The 13792-nt window shown below is 38.5% G+C and overlaps 1 protein-coding gene across 3 annotated transcripts in view; it reads right to left on the minus strand.

The window, feature by feature from the left end:
- LOC140669038 (uncharacterized) overlaps nt 1-12289 on the minus strand; it is a 51050-nt gene extending 38761 nt beyond the window's left edge. Inside the window, exons 1-3 of one of the 3 annotated variants that reach the window (XM_072898615.1) lie at nt 12135-12289; nt 11858-11956; nt 2336-2469 (exon numbers count right to left, since the gene is read on the minus strand). The gene's annotated coding sequence lies outside the window, so the exon portion shown is untranslated. Of the gene's footprint in view, nt 1-2331; nt 2470-11857; nt 11957-12134 lie in introns of all 3 variants that reach the window. The other 2 variants (XM_072898526.1, XM_072898772.1) reach the window with 2 other exon arrangements.
- Nucleotides 12290-13792: the final 1503 nt, after the last annotated feature.

Consider the following 13792-nt stretch of genomic DNA (forward strand, 5'->3'; position numbering starts at 1 on the left):
ATTAAATTGTTATAAAATAAAAAGTATAATTTGTAAAAATAAATATACAATAATTAAATAAAAAAAGCTAGAGAAAAATGCATATCTACGCAATCTATACAAGACCAAATGGAGTAGGACGATAAAAGAAGAAATCGAAAAACGAGAGAAAGAGCTAGCGAGCGATGGAGGGAAATAGAGAAAGGCGAGAGAGGGAGAGATCGAGGAGAGAAGGAGCGAGAGAGAGAGAGAGAGAGACATAGAAGACGGACTCGTTCGAGCAGAGTGCCTCTTCGCTCTGCGACGGGAACGGAGAGACAGAGAAAGAGAAAGAGAGAGGAAGAGAAGGATAGACGGTGCACACAACGGCGTGCATACGTGTCCCCTCCACGCGAATTGATCCTGCACGTGCAACCCGCGAAGTAGGCGCGTGTGCGTGTACAAAGTAGGTCCACGGAGCGGAGGAGAGACGACGGAATGAATATCGCCGTCCCCTCGCGGCCGGTGCGACCAATCCGCGCTAAGCGCGAGTTGCGTGAAGGCGGAACGCGTTGCTCTTTCACGTACATACATCCGCGGTATTTATTATTCAGTTTGCAAATACGTGGCAAAAATGATCTCTCTCCCGGCGCGCCCGCGGTCCCCGCGCGCGCGCGCGGATGTTGCCTTCGCGCGCTCCTCTCACAAGCCGGCCCGGACACGTCGGAGCCGGGAGGTGGAGCCAGAAGGCAAAGGAAGAAGGGTAAAACGACGAGAGATATCGGCCGTTAATTTGTTGGAAACGCCACTGGCACGGGGACCGATCGCGTACGTCCGGAGTACGTGCGTGCGCGTGACATATCGTGACACGTCACACGCGACGATGGCCTCGTTTTGCGCGAATCTACGAACCAGACGATATGGCAAAGATGAGTGTAGTCGATTAGGGTATTAAAAAAATTTTCAAGATGGAAAATTATCCATTATCGGCAATTAGAGTCGATATACGATAACGCATGGCGATAAACGTCATTGATTGAGCGTAACTTTGAACAACGTCAAAAAGGAAAGAGAAGCATGTCCTTGTTCTATGCAAAACACCCGTATATTTCCCCCGTTTCTACGAACGCGTGTATTTGCACCTCCTTCTCTCTCTCTCTCTCTCTCTTTCTTTTACTGCTCACGCGCGTGTTCTCTCCGCGCAACATTTCCGCGCTTCACACACTCGTAGTCGATATCATCTCCTTTCTTTCGCGCGTTCTTTGAAGTTTGTGCTACCACCTCGGATTCCAAGGAAAAACGCGACTTAATCGCCCGATCGTAATTACAAAATTGCGAAAGCTCGTCCGATCGTGATCATCGCGCGTGTCGCTGGTCGTTTAATCGCGATTCTCAAGTCTTTCCCGCGTATAGGAGTTACGGTGAACACAAGGCGGAAGAGAGGAATATATCAAGGGGTATAACCATCAAGCAAGTGATGCGCTCCATCACTGGTCAGACATTCGTCAAAATTAAAGCCATGCGTAAAAGCTCTCGCACGAATTAATTGAAGCCTTTAACCTTTAACGAATATTTTTAGGAAGCTAAAAAGACTTGGAAAAAAAAAATTCACAGTACTAATTTCCGAAACACATAAAATATAGAGAATGAGACTAAAATCTTTACACGATGTTTTATGATCAATTATATCGTGGGAGAATTTTGATTACGACATCCAAAGTAGAAATAAAAACAATTATAAAAACACTGGGCTGCCTCTCTCTTTTTTCTTCTTTAATTTTTACTTTGATTATCGAAGATTAACTTAACTGACAAAGAACTAAGACTATTAATAAATTGTATGCTGACACATAGATTGCCGTGTGTTTCCCATTCACGTCATTTAAAAAAAAAAGTGCGGTTCAAAGTTCAAGGCACTTTACGCCCTACTTCCTTCGCGGATGCTTCGTTCAAGCCGTAAAACGGCCTCTCCCCGAGGAGGAAAGGCGCACAAATTAGAATTCTCTACAATTCGCAAAAGTCACAGTCGAGTTGGCAACCGGTCGGTGTGTGAATATATAAACCGCATGGCGTCGTCTTTTCTTTTGGCGACGAGACATTTGTTTACATTGCAACAGAGCGTGCTAACATTTTATTTTTAATATCGAGAGATTTTGCATAGAGATCATTTTCAGCAGTGTCTTGTTACGCTTTTCCTCTTTTTTTTTATCGTAGAGTTTAGATAGAGATAGATAGAGTATAGAGTTTAGATGTTCAAACGAGATTCTGCGACGATATTTAACAGGTATATGCGACGCGTAATCTCTCTTCCGGTTGCGAGGATATTAAAGACCGATTTTCCGAGTCGTGGGGAATGCGTTAGCGGCAACTTACTCACTTGACGGCGCAAAACGGGAACGTTGTGAAAGCCCCGGGTCTTCAGCCTCCTCGACTTCGTCCTCTCGACGTCCCCTCGTGCACCTCGCACGGCGGCGGCGGCGGCGGCGGCGGCGACAGCGGCGGCCCTCCTTGCTAGGAAATAAGAAATTTTCTTGAGAGATGCGAGACTCTCCGTGCGAGGGAGGAGGCCTAGCCAAGCGAACATAGTTAATTTAGATTGTATCGCGTGAGAAGCAGGAAATGACGAAATATCCTGAGTGCTGACTTATGCACGACCGCCTCGTGTGCTGTGGCGTCGTGGTGTACCGCGCTGCTCCTCGACCTCAGCCGCGGCTCCGACACGCAAGGATGATACTCCTTTTTTTTCTTTTAATATATCCTATTTCGAGAGAGAAAGAAAGAGAGAGAGAGAGAGAGAGAGAGAGAGAGAGAGAGATTTGACCTGAACCGCATGGTGTACTGTCGGCGGGAGAACATCGCGCGACGCGTGCGACGTTGTTTGCCATTTTGACATTGAGTCCTTGAAACGCACTGAATTGAAAGTCTTTTGAATACATTGAAAATTCAATAAAATACACACATGATTTAAAAATGTCCTAATGAAACTTGTTACGTCAGTTGTTCTGCCAGTCGTTGATACCGTGAGAAACCTGGAGAACGCTTCTCTTTAACGAATACTCTGCAAGAGACTATAATTTAATATTTCGCAATTTTTTAAATTTCAATATTAAAATGCTACAATAATTTAAAGCTTTAAAAAATAAAATTTAATTGAAAAATCAATTATAAAATAAGTTCTTTTTTTTTATTAAAAATGTTGAATTTTTTAATAAATTATCTCTGATTAATTATTATTTCATTACTTTTTCATGTGAACTATTATTATTTCGTTACTTTTTCGCGTACGTATTATAGAGAATTGGGCCTGGCTCTGTCAGACTGTCTGTCAGGTCGTACCCCGTGAAAATCTCGTCAGTGCATTAAAGGAAGTGACGCGCGAATAATTTGTCACACGTGATTGGAGACGGCGCATAATGAAGGTTCAAGTTCCCAGTACAACATCATCGATATTAAACGACTGTACACACATATGAGGTTGCATGCACGCACAATATATTCTTACACATAAATAAAAGTTGCTACGTTAAAACATTAATTCGAAATTCAAAAAGTACCTTGTATTACAGATTTAAGTAAAAGCATTGCAATCTCTAAATAATCAGTCTGTAAATAACATTAATATGTAAAAATTAAATAAAATTTTCCTTTATTTTCTCACATTATTTGAATAAATGACAACGTGGGGGATAAAAATGTTAATGCGTTTATGAGATAATATAAGTAATATGTATATAGAAAGACGTCGATCACACGCGATATCATTTCGCTGTCAGCAAGGTATAACGAACGTCGATGCCGCAACGACATTCCTCGCTGTCGCAAGGTGAGTGAAAAGACACATTCGTCTATAAGGTGTTATAAATGGAGACGTGAATACTGTACTTAATTCCACGCACGAAACCGGGTTCTTTCCGTCACACTCCCATGGAGCTTGGTCACCTGAAGAGTTACTATGCCCAATTAACCCTTTGAGAACCGTACGCTCTTGCCGGGCATTGCCACTTCCGACGTTGCAATAGTTTTTACTGTGCGATTTTAGCGAGGCCATTATTCGAATCACGCGAATCATGCCAAGAGAAAATATTCGTGTCATGATCACATATATTTTTAATGCGAGTTGAATTCTTTTAAAATTCTAATAATAAGATAATTAAAATAAATAATTAGCCATCAAATTGCGTAAATTTTTCGTACATTTCGCGTGAGAAAAGTAACAAACGTACTATACGCATCTAACATTGGTCATTATATCGACGCAACTTAAATCGATGACGATCATTACGGTTGCGTGCAAGTACGATCCCATTTCCACGTGAGCTCTCAACTGGAGAGAGAAAAGTCGGGAGCGATTCTTTAATCTCTCACCTGTGACCCAGACACGATACGCGTCGGCGAATGACAGAGAGATAGAGAGCTTTCGACAGATTATACACTACGGAAAAATATTAAAGGGCCACTTTCTTCCATATAAAAAAAAAGCCAATTTTCAAATAGTTGCAACTTTCTTAAAAATAATTTGAATAAGATTAATAAAAAAGCGTTTCAAAGCTTGAAATTTCCAATTTTAAAATCTTTAAATGAATTTCAATTCTTTCTATTCGTTGCAAAATTACATTGTAAGAAAGCGACCTCCGTTGATTGAACAAATTTTTCAAAAGTATGTCCGAGAATACCGAATTTAAAAAAATCCTAGCACGATTTCATTAATTGGATGCTAAAGAGCAGAGTTTTCGCTTTAATTTCTTTCTTTAACGAATGTTTTATAATTTTTTTTCGCCAAGATATTCATTATCAAAGCAAAATCGAGCTATTGACTTTGAACGCTTATAACTAGTGAAAGAATGATCGTACAATAATCATTAAAAAAGCAATTCAAAGAAAAAAGTTAGCACTTTAAAATGCTCCTATCGTTTTTTCAATCATTATTCATTTTCAAAGCGTAATTGTTACTTAAAAATCAAATAAAAATTGCATTTTCATCTTTTTTATTTAAATTAATGAAAGTTAACGAAAAAACGGTAAAATTTTCATGCCTTTATAACATTTACAAGTAAAAAGCAATCCAGTTATTTGTACAAAAGGCCAGAATGTTAAATTTTTTTTTCTGTACATTTCAAAAACTTAAATTAATGATTATTACAATCATTTTTTCACTAGTTATAAGCGTTCAAAGTCAATATCTCGATTTTGCTTTAATAATAAATATCTCGGCGAAAAAAATCATAGAACATTCATTAAAAAAAGAAATTAAAGCTAAAACTCTTCTCTTGGACACCCAATTAATGAAATCGTGCTAGGATTCTTTTTTAATTCGATATTCTTGGAGAAACTTGAAAAATTTGTTCAATCGATGGACGTTGCTTTCTTACAATGTAACTACTTGAAAATTGGCCTTTTTTATATGGAAAAAAGTAGTTTTTTTAATTTTTTCCTTAGTGTATATATTTTGCAATACAAGATTTTTACGATAATTTAAAATCGAGACTAAAAAATGATAAAGTATCGTTATTTTGGCTTGCGAAGCAAACACCAATAAATGAATCTTATTTGTATGTATATTTATTATTTATAGTCTGGAAAAACAAATCATTTCTGACGATAATGTTGGAAAAAAAACCTTCGTCCTCGGGAAAAGGAGCAGTTATAAGCACGCTACCGTACGCGCATCGATAATATTCCAGAGAGGCTCATTAGCGATCCAGGAACGTCTATCCCCCGCCACGCAAGTAATTATCTGTTACAACGCAGCGCCTCGTACGGCGTATAACAGCAGATCAGCGCAACGATTAAGCTCAAAAATAGTTCATGGGAACCCAGGTAAGCTAATCTCCATCGCATTAGTGTTGTTCCATACGTATAAAATGCTTTCCGAGGAGGAAGCAGCTGCACGCACCTTTACCGCTCGCGGGGTCATCACTTTCGAAAGACCGCGAACGCCTCAACTGTACGAACGACTTCGCGAGGAGTACCGCAAAATTCGTTCTGTCTAGAAATTACGCTCCTATCTCTGTCTTTTTCTCTCTCTCTCTCTCTTTCTCTGATCGATCATTAATTTCAGTCGCGTATTATTGAATCCGATCTTTGATCTTAATTTTTCTTCCAAAAGTTTTGAATCTACAGATGATGTTACGGTTCACTCAAAAAATGATCTTGCAACTTTAACAAAAATTTTCTAAGTGTAAAAAATTAACTGAAACAGATAAATTATTAGCAAATACTGCATATGTTTTGTACTTAATCAATTTAAATGACAGAGACAGAATTTATATATCTGTACTATTAGTGTAATTTAGATGAAAAATTTTTCTGTGATGCCTATCTTTAAGGTCTATTGTTAAGAACAATTATATTTGTGATTAATATTTGGCAATGGGATTTAAATTTTCTAGAGGTATTGCTTAGAATCTTGCTGCTATAAATTTTATATGTGACAAACACTATTTTAACAGATACAAAAAATAGCAATAAATTTTAATTCAGACATCTAGAAATCTATCTACATTAGCAAAATATTTTTTTGAGTGTTCGGTTATAGTAAACGCTTTTACTATTTTTACAATAAAAATAGTAAAAGTGTTAGAATAGTGTTTGTCACATATAGAATTTATAGCAGCAAGATTCTAAGCAATACCTCTAGAAAATTTAAATCCCATTGCCAAATATAATCACAAATATAATTGTTCTTAACAATAGAATAAAAAATATCGCTTCTTTAAATCCTTTTTCAATGATCTTGTGACAAAAAAAAAAGAGCTACTTGTTTCTAGTCTATAAATTAATATAATCGCGAATCGCTACTGTAGGATAATCGAGATCGCATGCAACGAAATCGTGCGCATCGTTCGGTGTCTCGAAATCTACGAGTGCTTCTGGTGAGACAGGTCGCGGATCCACCTCGACGCGGAAAAAATTCGCCATTTGATAAGCCACCCTGGCATGCATACGCCGGATATATATCTATTATATATACAGAGTGTTCGTATGCAAGGTTTAAGACATTATTTCCACATCTCTATATTGCGATTTTTTAATATCTTTTCCTTTTTATCGAGTTTTTAAAATAAAATTGATTCGTATCTTTGAAAAGAATATTTATCGTATTGAATCGATTCGATCGCTTTTATAACTCGACAATCATTTCGACGCATCTTTCTTGAGAAAAAAAAATGACTCCAGATTGTATGGGAGGAGTCCGCGGACAAGGTTCGTCGCGGAACACCCTGTATAAGCTAGCTGCCGCGTACCTCTACGGTACCTAGCTACCTACCACCCGCAACCGACAGCAGGCCAAGCCAGGGCAGAGTCTTAGGCCAGGCCAGGCCGAGCAAGAGTCGTGTATAAGAAGGGGTTAAGAAACTCTCGAACTGAAGTGCCTACACCGGAAGCAGGGGCCTTGCTTTCTGGGCTAATAACCGTACCCACATCGACACGCGGGATCTGCGTGCGCGCGTACACGCTTAGAGGAGAGGAGAGAAGGAAAGAGAAAAAAAGAAAGAGAGAGAGAGAGAGAGAGAGAAAAGAACGCGAGAGGGAGGAGGTGACGAAGGAGAGGGTCGGAAACGAGGGGAGGGGGAGAGGTGTAATATAGCGCGGCGAGGTCTCTTTTACGCGTGTGCGTTGTGTACGTTATGTACGCACGAGAGCGGCATAGTGTGACGCGCAGCACACAAGTGCGCCGGGCCCTCTTATCAGCATGCAAAGGTAGATTTTATGTGCGATCGAATGCCGAGCCGTCGGGATTCGTACGCAAATCGCAATCGAGTTACATGCACGCGAGTCAATCGCGGGAAAATTGTCGCGGCGACGATATTTCGCAGCGAAAAGCCAACGTCGTTGTCTAGATTCCGCCGAAATTGGTATCTGATTTATTTTTGATTTATGGTAGAAAGAGGGGAAGAGGAATGCCTATACTTTTTTTTTATATACGAAAAGAAAAATATCAATTATATAATAATCTCGACCAAAGATTTGATTATTCGAATTTTGTGCTAATTATTGTTTATTTTCTTAGTCGTGTTTGAATATATTAAAATTGTAATAAATGCACACATAATTTCCTGTGCTTTAATTATAATTAGTAGCTCTATACTGCATTAATTGTTCCTTACGTTGCTACAATTATAAATATGACTCTACAATGTTGCAGCACATAATTTTATAAAGTGACGGTTCTCCTAAAGTGGATCTTCTCACCATTCCCGCTGAGATTGATTATCGCTCTAACTGTACAACGGATAGGTCTCGTAAACAGATAAATCTGCAATTAAATGCGAAATTAACCTGAATATGAAACATGCACGATTAGACATCTCGCGGACGAAGTAACGTTACGGGATAACAGCGAAGACCTCGTAGATAAGCGACTTCCGCTTGTGAAATTCAAAGAAAATCTGGAAAATGTGTATGTGATGTTTTTAATTATAATAAGTTTTAAAATATCTGTCAATCAATTTAAATGAATAATTGACTTTAAAAAAAAAAAAAAAAAAAAAAAAGAAAGAGATTGTTAGATTGTTATATCGATAAACGACATTCGCTAATCATATCTCGACCTTGTGTATAAAAAAAAATTGCCCAACGTTGGGGTTCACGATGCATTTTAATGAAATTTTCTACAAACATCGAAAAAATAGATGATGAAATCAATCGACAAACGATCGCGCGATCATTGATATAACTTTAGATTACAGAGAATGTAATGCTGAGAACGAAACCCTTATCGCGCGCACAAAACGGTACGTTATCCTATTTTCTACTTCCTGCGGTTTCACGCATACTTATATGAATCAGGCACCCGTGTGTCTATGAAAGATTAGAAGGTTTCAGTTCTGACCTGTGTGTCTCTGTCCTTTTTTAACTTCTTCCTCTCTTTCGGTTTCCCTCTCCTTTACTCCTTTCTCTCATAGCTCTCTCTCTCTCTCTCTCTCTCTCTCTCTGCTTTCCCGTTTATCATCCCTTTCTTTCATGCTCTTTTCCTTCGTTTGACACATTCGCAAAAAAATGCTAGCTTCTCCCGAGAGTGCCGCCCTACACACACACACATATATATATAAAATACACATATATACATGTACATATAGGAAAAGAGCGGATGTCTGGTGTGTAAGGAACCGCTAAAATGGTGTCCGCTCTTATCCGAAGATCTAGAGCGGCGATGCGAAGAGAAGCACGCGGAGGGCTATATACGTAAGGTAAAAGGGGGCTCATGGATGGGGACTGGTCTGTCGGTTGGTTGGTTGGTTGGTTGGTTGCTGCTGGTCGTCGTGGTTAGTGCCGTTACCAGAAAGAGGCCACCTAGGTTCGCAACAAGTGTGCTGAGTTATGTCTCGAACTTTCTTTATAATGAGACACTGGGCTATGAAATGACAAACGTAATTAAAGCGAGCAGCCACCGGAGGTCAGGGATCCCCGAGATTTTCACAATGAGAAACGCGCACTTATATAGTCTCTCTGTCCTTCTCGCTCTCTCATCATCATCATCCGTCCGTCCATCTTCTTTCTCTCTCTCTCTCTCTCTCTCTCTACCGCAACGTCTTCATTTACGCCACAGAGAATGTTTATTTCAGAATAATTTTTTGTCAAGAACATGCGTCTCGTAGAAAGTTGATGTCACCGATTTAATATCGCGGGCGCAATTTTGTATTCTATTATATTAAATCGTTGTAAATATTGTCTCTACATATTCGCGTATAATTAAATTAAAATATATACAGAGTCTCTCGATCGATTAGTCGATATATCAGTTTATACATATACAGATAGTGTATATAATATACTACAATAAAAGAGATAGACATCTAACGTAAATACGAAAGATTCGGGAGAGAATCGAACTTGTATGGGATTTTTTCTGAACAATCGTGAATTCAACCTTGCCCCGTTTTACGCCTCCCCGTGACACAACAATGGAAACGCAATGGTACAACACATTTCACTTTTTCGCAACGTGTGGGCCCGAAAAGTATTGCGCGATTTCCTTACCGCGCAAGAATTCACCTCAAACACACAATGTAGATTGGAATTGGCCGTGTACCGTAAAAAGCCTAATTATCATTTTGCGAAACCGACGGCACGTCTCGCTGTGATTTGGCTTCTATTCATGAGCAACAGGCGGCTTGAAACGCGTAAACATCGAAATAACGCAAACAGTTTTTCTAATTATCTCCCACGTTAAATGGATTGATATCAACAAATATGTCTTCAACGCAGGGTTGATCGGAAAAGTCCTAAGTGGAAAAAATAGTGATAAATTCCGACTTTTACTATCATCCAATGGAATAAACTGATAAAAACTATAAAAATAACTAATATATATAACACTAAAATATATTTATATAGCTTTATAGAAAAAAAATTATTTTTATTTTAATTTAATCACTAGAATTTAAAAAATAAAATCAATATAATAATAATCTTTTTTAATTTAAATTAATATGTAAAGTTTTTAAAACAAAAATTTTGGAGATATAATGGAGATAAATGTTACTTCTTATTAAATTTTATATATTAATTTTTAGTTTAATAAGAAAAATATAATAGTACTTGTAACAGACTTAAAAAAAAGTTTTATCGGTATAGATCTGGTTCGCGTTTATCTTTTAACATCTAACAAAAAATGAATTTATTTGCGTCGATTCTTAATTTATTATGGATTTTATTTTAGATAAATCTTAAATCGAAAAACTTTTTCAATTGACGAATATTGATAAAAAAGGTTTTCTATTTATTTTAACATTTTTAATGCAAAAGACCAATTTTTTCTGGAAAATATCGGTTTTTATTATTGGCATGGATTTTATTTAAAAAATATGGAATTTTGTCAACTCTGCCTAAATGTAACATTCAAAAAAATGATCTTGCAACTTGAACAAAAATTTTCTAGGTGTAAAAAAATTAACTGAAACAGATAAATTATTAGCAAATATTGTGATACTGCATATATTTCGTCAATTTAAATGACAGAGACGAAATTTATATCTGTACTATTAGTATAATTTAGACAGAAAATTTTTCTGCGATGCTTATCTTTAAGGCCTATGTCAAAGACAATTATATTTGTGATTAATATTTGGCAATGGGATCTAAATTTTCTAGAGGTATTGCTAGAATATTTCTGCTATAAATTCTATAGTGTTTTACGTGACAAACGATATTCTAACAGCTAACAGATACAAAAAGTAGTAATAAATTTTAATTGAGACATCTAGAAATCTGTCTACATTAGCAAAATATTTTTTTTTTGAATGAAGATAAAACACTATTGCAGAAAGAGAGGAAGTCAAGTCTCTATGTATACTCTACATTATCGAAACTCCAGTGCGAAGTGTGTATTCTCATTTCCGTTTTTATTATCCAACAATCACATTCCGCAATGACTCGACGATCGGCAGATCAGATATTCGAATATATCGGAAGTCGTGTCTCTCTTGCTACAGCGTACGAAGAGCGAAGAAACGCGCGAAATGCCGAAGCTTATATTTATCGGGTCCTTGTGTGCGGCAAGATGTTCTGCAAATATTTTTCCGCCAAGCATCGATCCTTACGCGAATCCGCGCCTCGAGAGGAAGAGCGTTACATTCCTACGCCGCGATTCTCGCGCACAGGATCCAACGAACGATATAAAATCCCTCCCTACCTCGGCTTATTCGCCGCGGGAGCTCGGCATAAAACTGCTCCCGAGTTCGGTGGGGTCAGGGATCACGTGGGCCGCGGTGCGATAAAGATCTCGCGTGAATGATTGCCGATGATAGTTCACTTACTTAGGGATCGTCAAACCTTTGTATGTATGTGAACGATGCTGTATCGTATTGATACCGAGAATTCTGCGGCATGTGCGAAATTCCGCGTCTCTTTCTCTTTTCGAATTGACGCATATTGAGTATATTAAGCATATATGTACCTTGCACGATGTCGGGGTGATGCAGAGTCATTCTGATATTAATCTCCAATAGTCGAAGCACACAAAAATTATTCCAATAAGTTCCAACGTTGATGAAATCTAGAAAAACAAAAAGAAAACAAATATAGCTAAATATGTATGTATATTTAGGAATAAACTACCTATTATGTTCGTTAAAGTCATTTAATTAATAGTAAATGTACAGGTTATGTGCGAATCTTTGTCATGAAATATTAAAGTATGTAAAGTTAATTTTTTTAACAATTTTGATACTAACTGATTTAGCGTCTCCAATCATCTTCATATAGACTATTTTAATTGCATATTTAAAGTGAAATATACAATATTATAATATAAATGTAAACATCGGAAAACTGTGCACAAAACTGCGTGTAGATACATTTTTGTCGTTGTCAAATCGCGAAACTCGATTTTTCAAATCGAGACATACATATATATTTAGGCGCCTACGCACGTTTCGGTGGCGCCATCTCTCGTAAATTGAGCAGATTCATAATCGAGCGCGCGTTTTATTTGGAGCGCCATTATTAATTTCAAAGGAAGAAAATAACTCGACTTGTACGTGACAACAAAATTTCGAGAAATTATCTCGCTATTATTAATCCAGTAGTTAGTTTTCGCTCGAAAACCACGAGAGCAACGAAAAATTGCCATAGATTATCGCCGTTTAATTAACTAAATATGACATAATCCGATAAATGACAGATATCAGCTGTATAAACTCACCTCGGTGTCCCCGTTGTCTACAGTTTTTTTCATTTACTTTTATATCAAAAGTACTTGGTGGGCGCGCTTTTATATGCGATAATAATATAAAAACAATGTTGGTTATAACATATATTATATCAAATCGATATTTGTTTTTACATAATCGAAAAAAATTGGAAATAAAATCAACTCGTCTCTCTCTCTCTCTCTATCCTTTTGTCTTGTACTTTTTCTAGACTGAAAGATTTATTAGGTATTAACGTTCAAGATAGTTTGAGAACAATCTTAGAATCGTAAATGACGGACGATGAATGCGCGGTCGTTATGTATCCGTTTCCCATCAACTGCGCAATGACGTAATCGCGAGCGACGAGCGATGTGCGCTACCGGAGACAACTTTGAACGCGTCCCGCTCTGTCGCTATGTTCTTCCCGCGTATAGGTACATCCTCGCAAATACATGTCGACAGCCGCGTCATTAATAATTCCCGTGTATGTGCTCTCCCGGCATCGAGAGATTCGTTCCCTCCCTGAACGCGACCATTTCTAAAGGCACGTTAAAATCGCGGCTTCTGTGTGCGTAATGCGGTGGATGCGCGCCTCGCTCGTCGGTTTGTCCGGACTCTCTTGACTCGATTTCGCGACCGCAAAACTCTGCCGGGAAGATATATCTCTCCCTGTGTGTGCGTCCCCTGCGAGCCTCCCGGCCGACCGCGCCGGCTCGCGTTCCTTCTCCTACCCCCTTACCGTACAGGTACTGGTGCCACGGACTCTCCATCCTTGTCCCGCGCGAGGATAGCCCGCCAAACCGGGGGAAAGAGGATGGCCAGACCCCGTCGCGGAGACAACATAAAGATTTAAGACTGGGAGATGCGCCAATAAACATGCTGCGCCCCTGCCGCAGTCAGCTCGCGCTTCTCTCCGTTGCGTTCGCCGCTCTTCCGTTTCTCATTCGGTTCCACTCCGCTCTGTTCTGTTCTGTTCTGTTCTGTTCTCTGTTCTACGCTCCCAGTTCTGTTGCGCAGCCACCAAACGTATATGCGAGCACACGGCAGGATATGCAGGATTGTTTCCTTAACAATCTCAATGTTCTAATAAAATAGATTTTTCTTTTAAGAAATTATCTATCGCACGCTTCAATATCTTTTACGTTGGAAGCGCATTTCAAAAATTACATTTGCAAGAGAGTTAATTTGAAATTAATCGG

This window comes from Anoplolepis gracilipes, chromosome 1 (assembly GCF_047496725.1).
Source record: "Anoplolepis gracilipes chromosome 1, ASM4749672v1, whole genome shotgun sequence".
NCBI classification, from domain to species: Eukaryota; Metazoa; Arthropoda; class Insecta; order Hymenoptera; family Formicidae; genus Anoplolepis; species Anoplolepis gracilipes.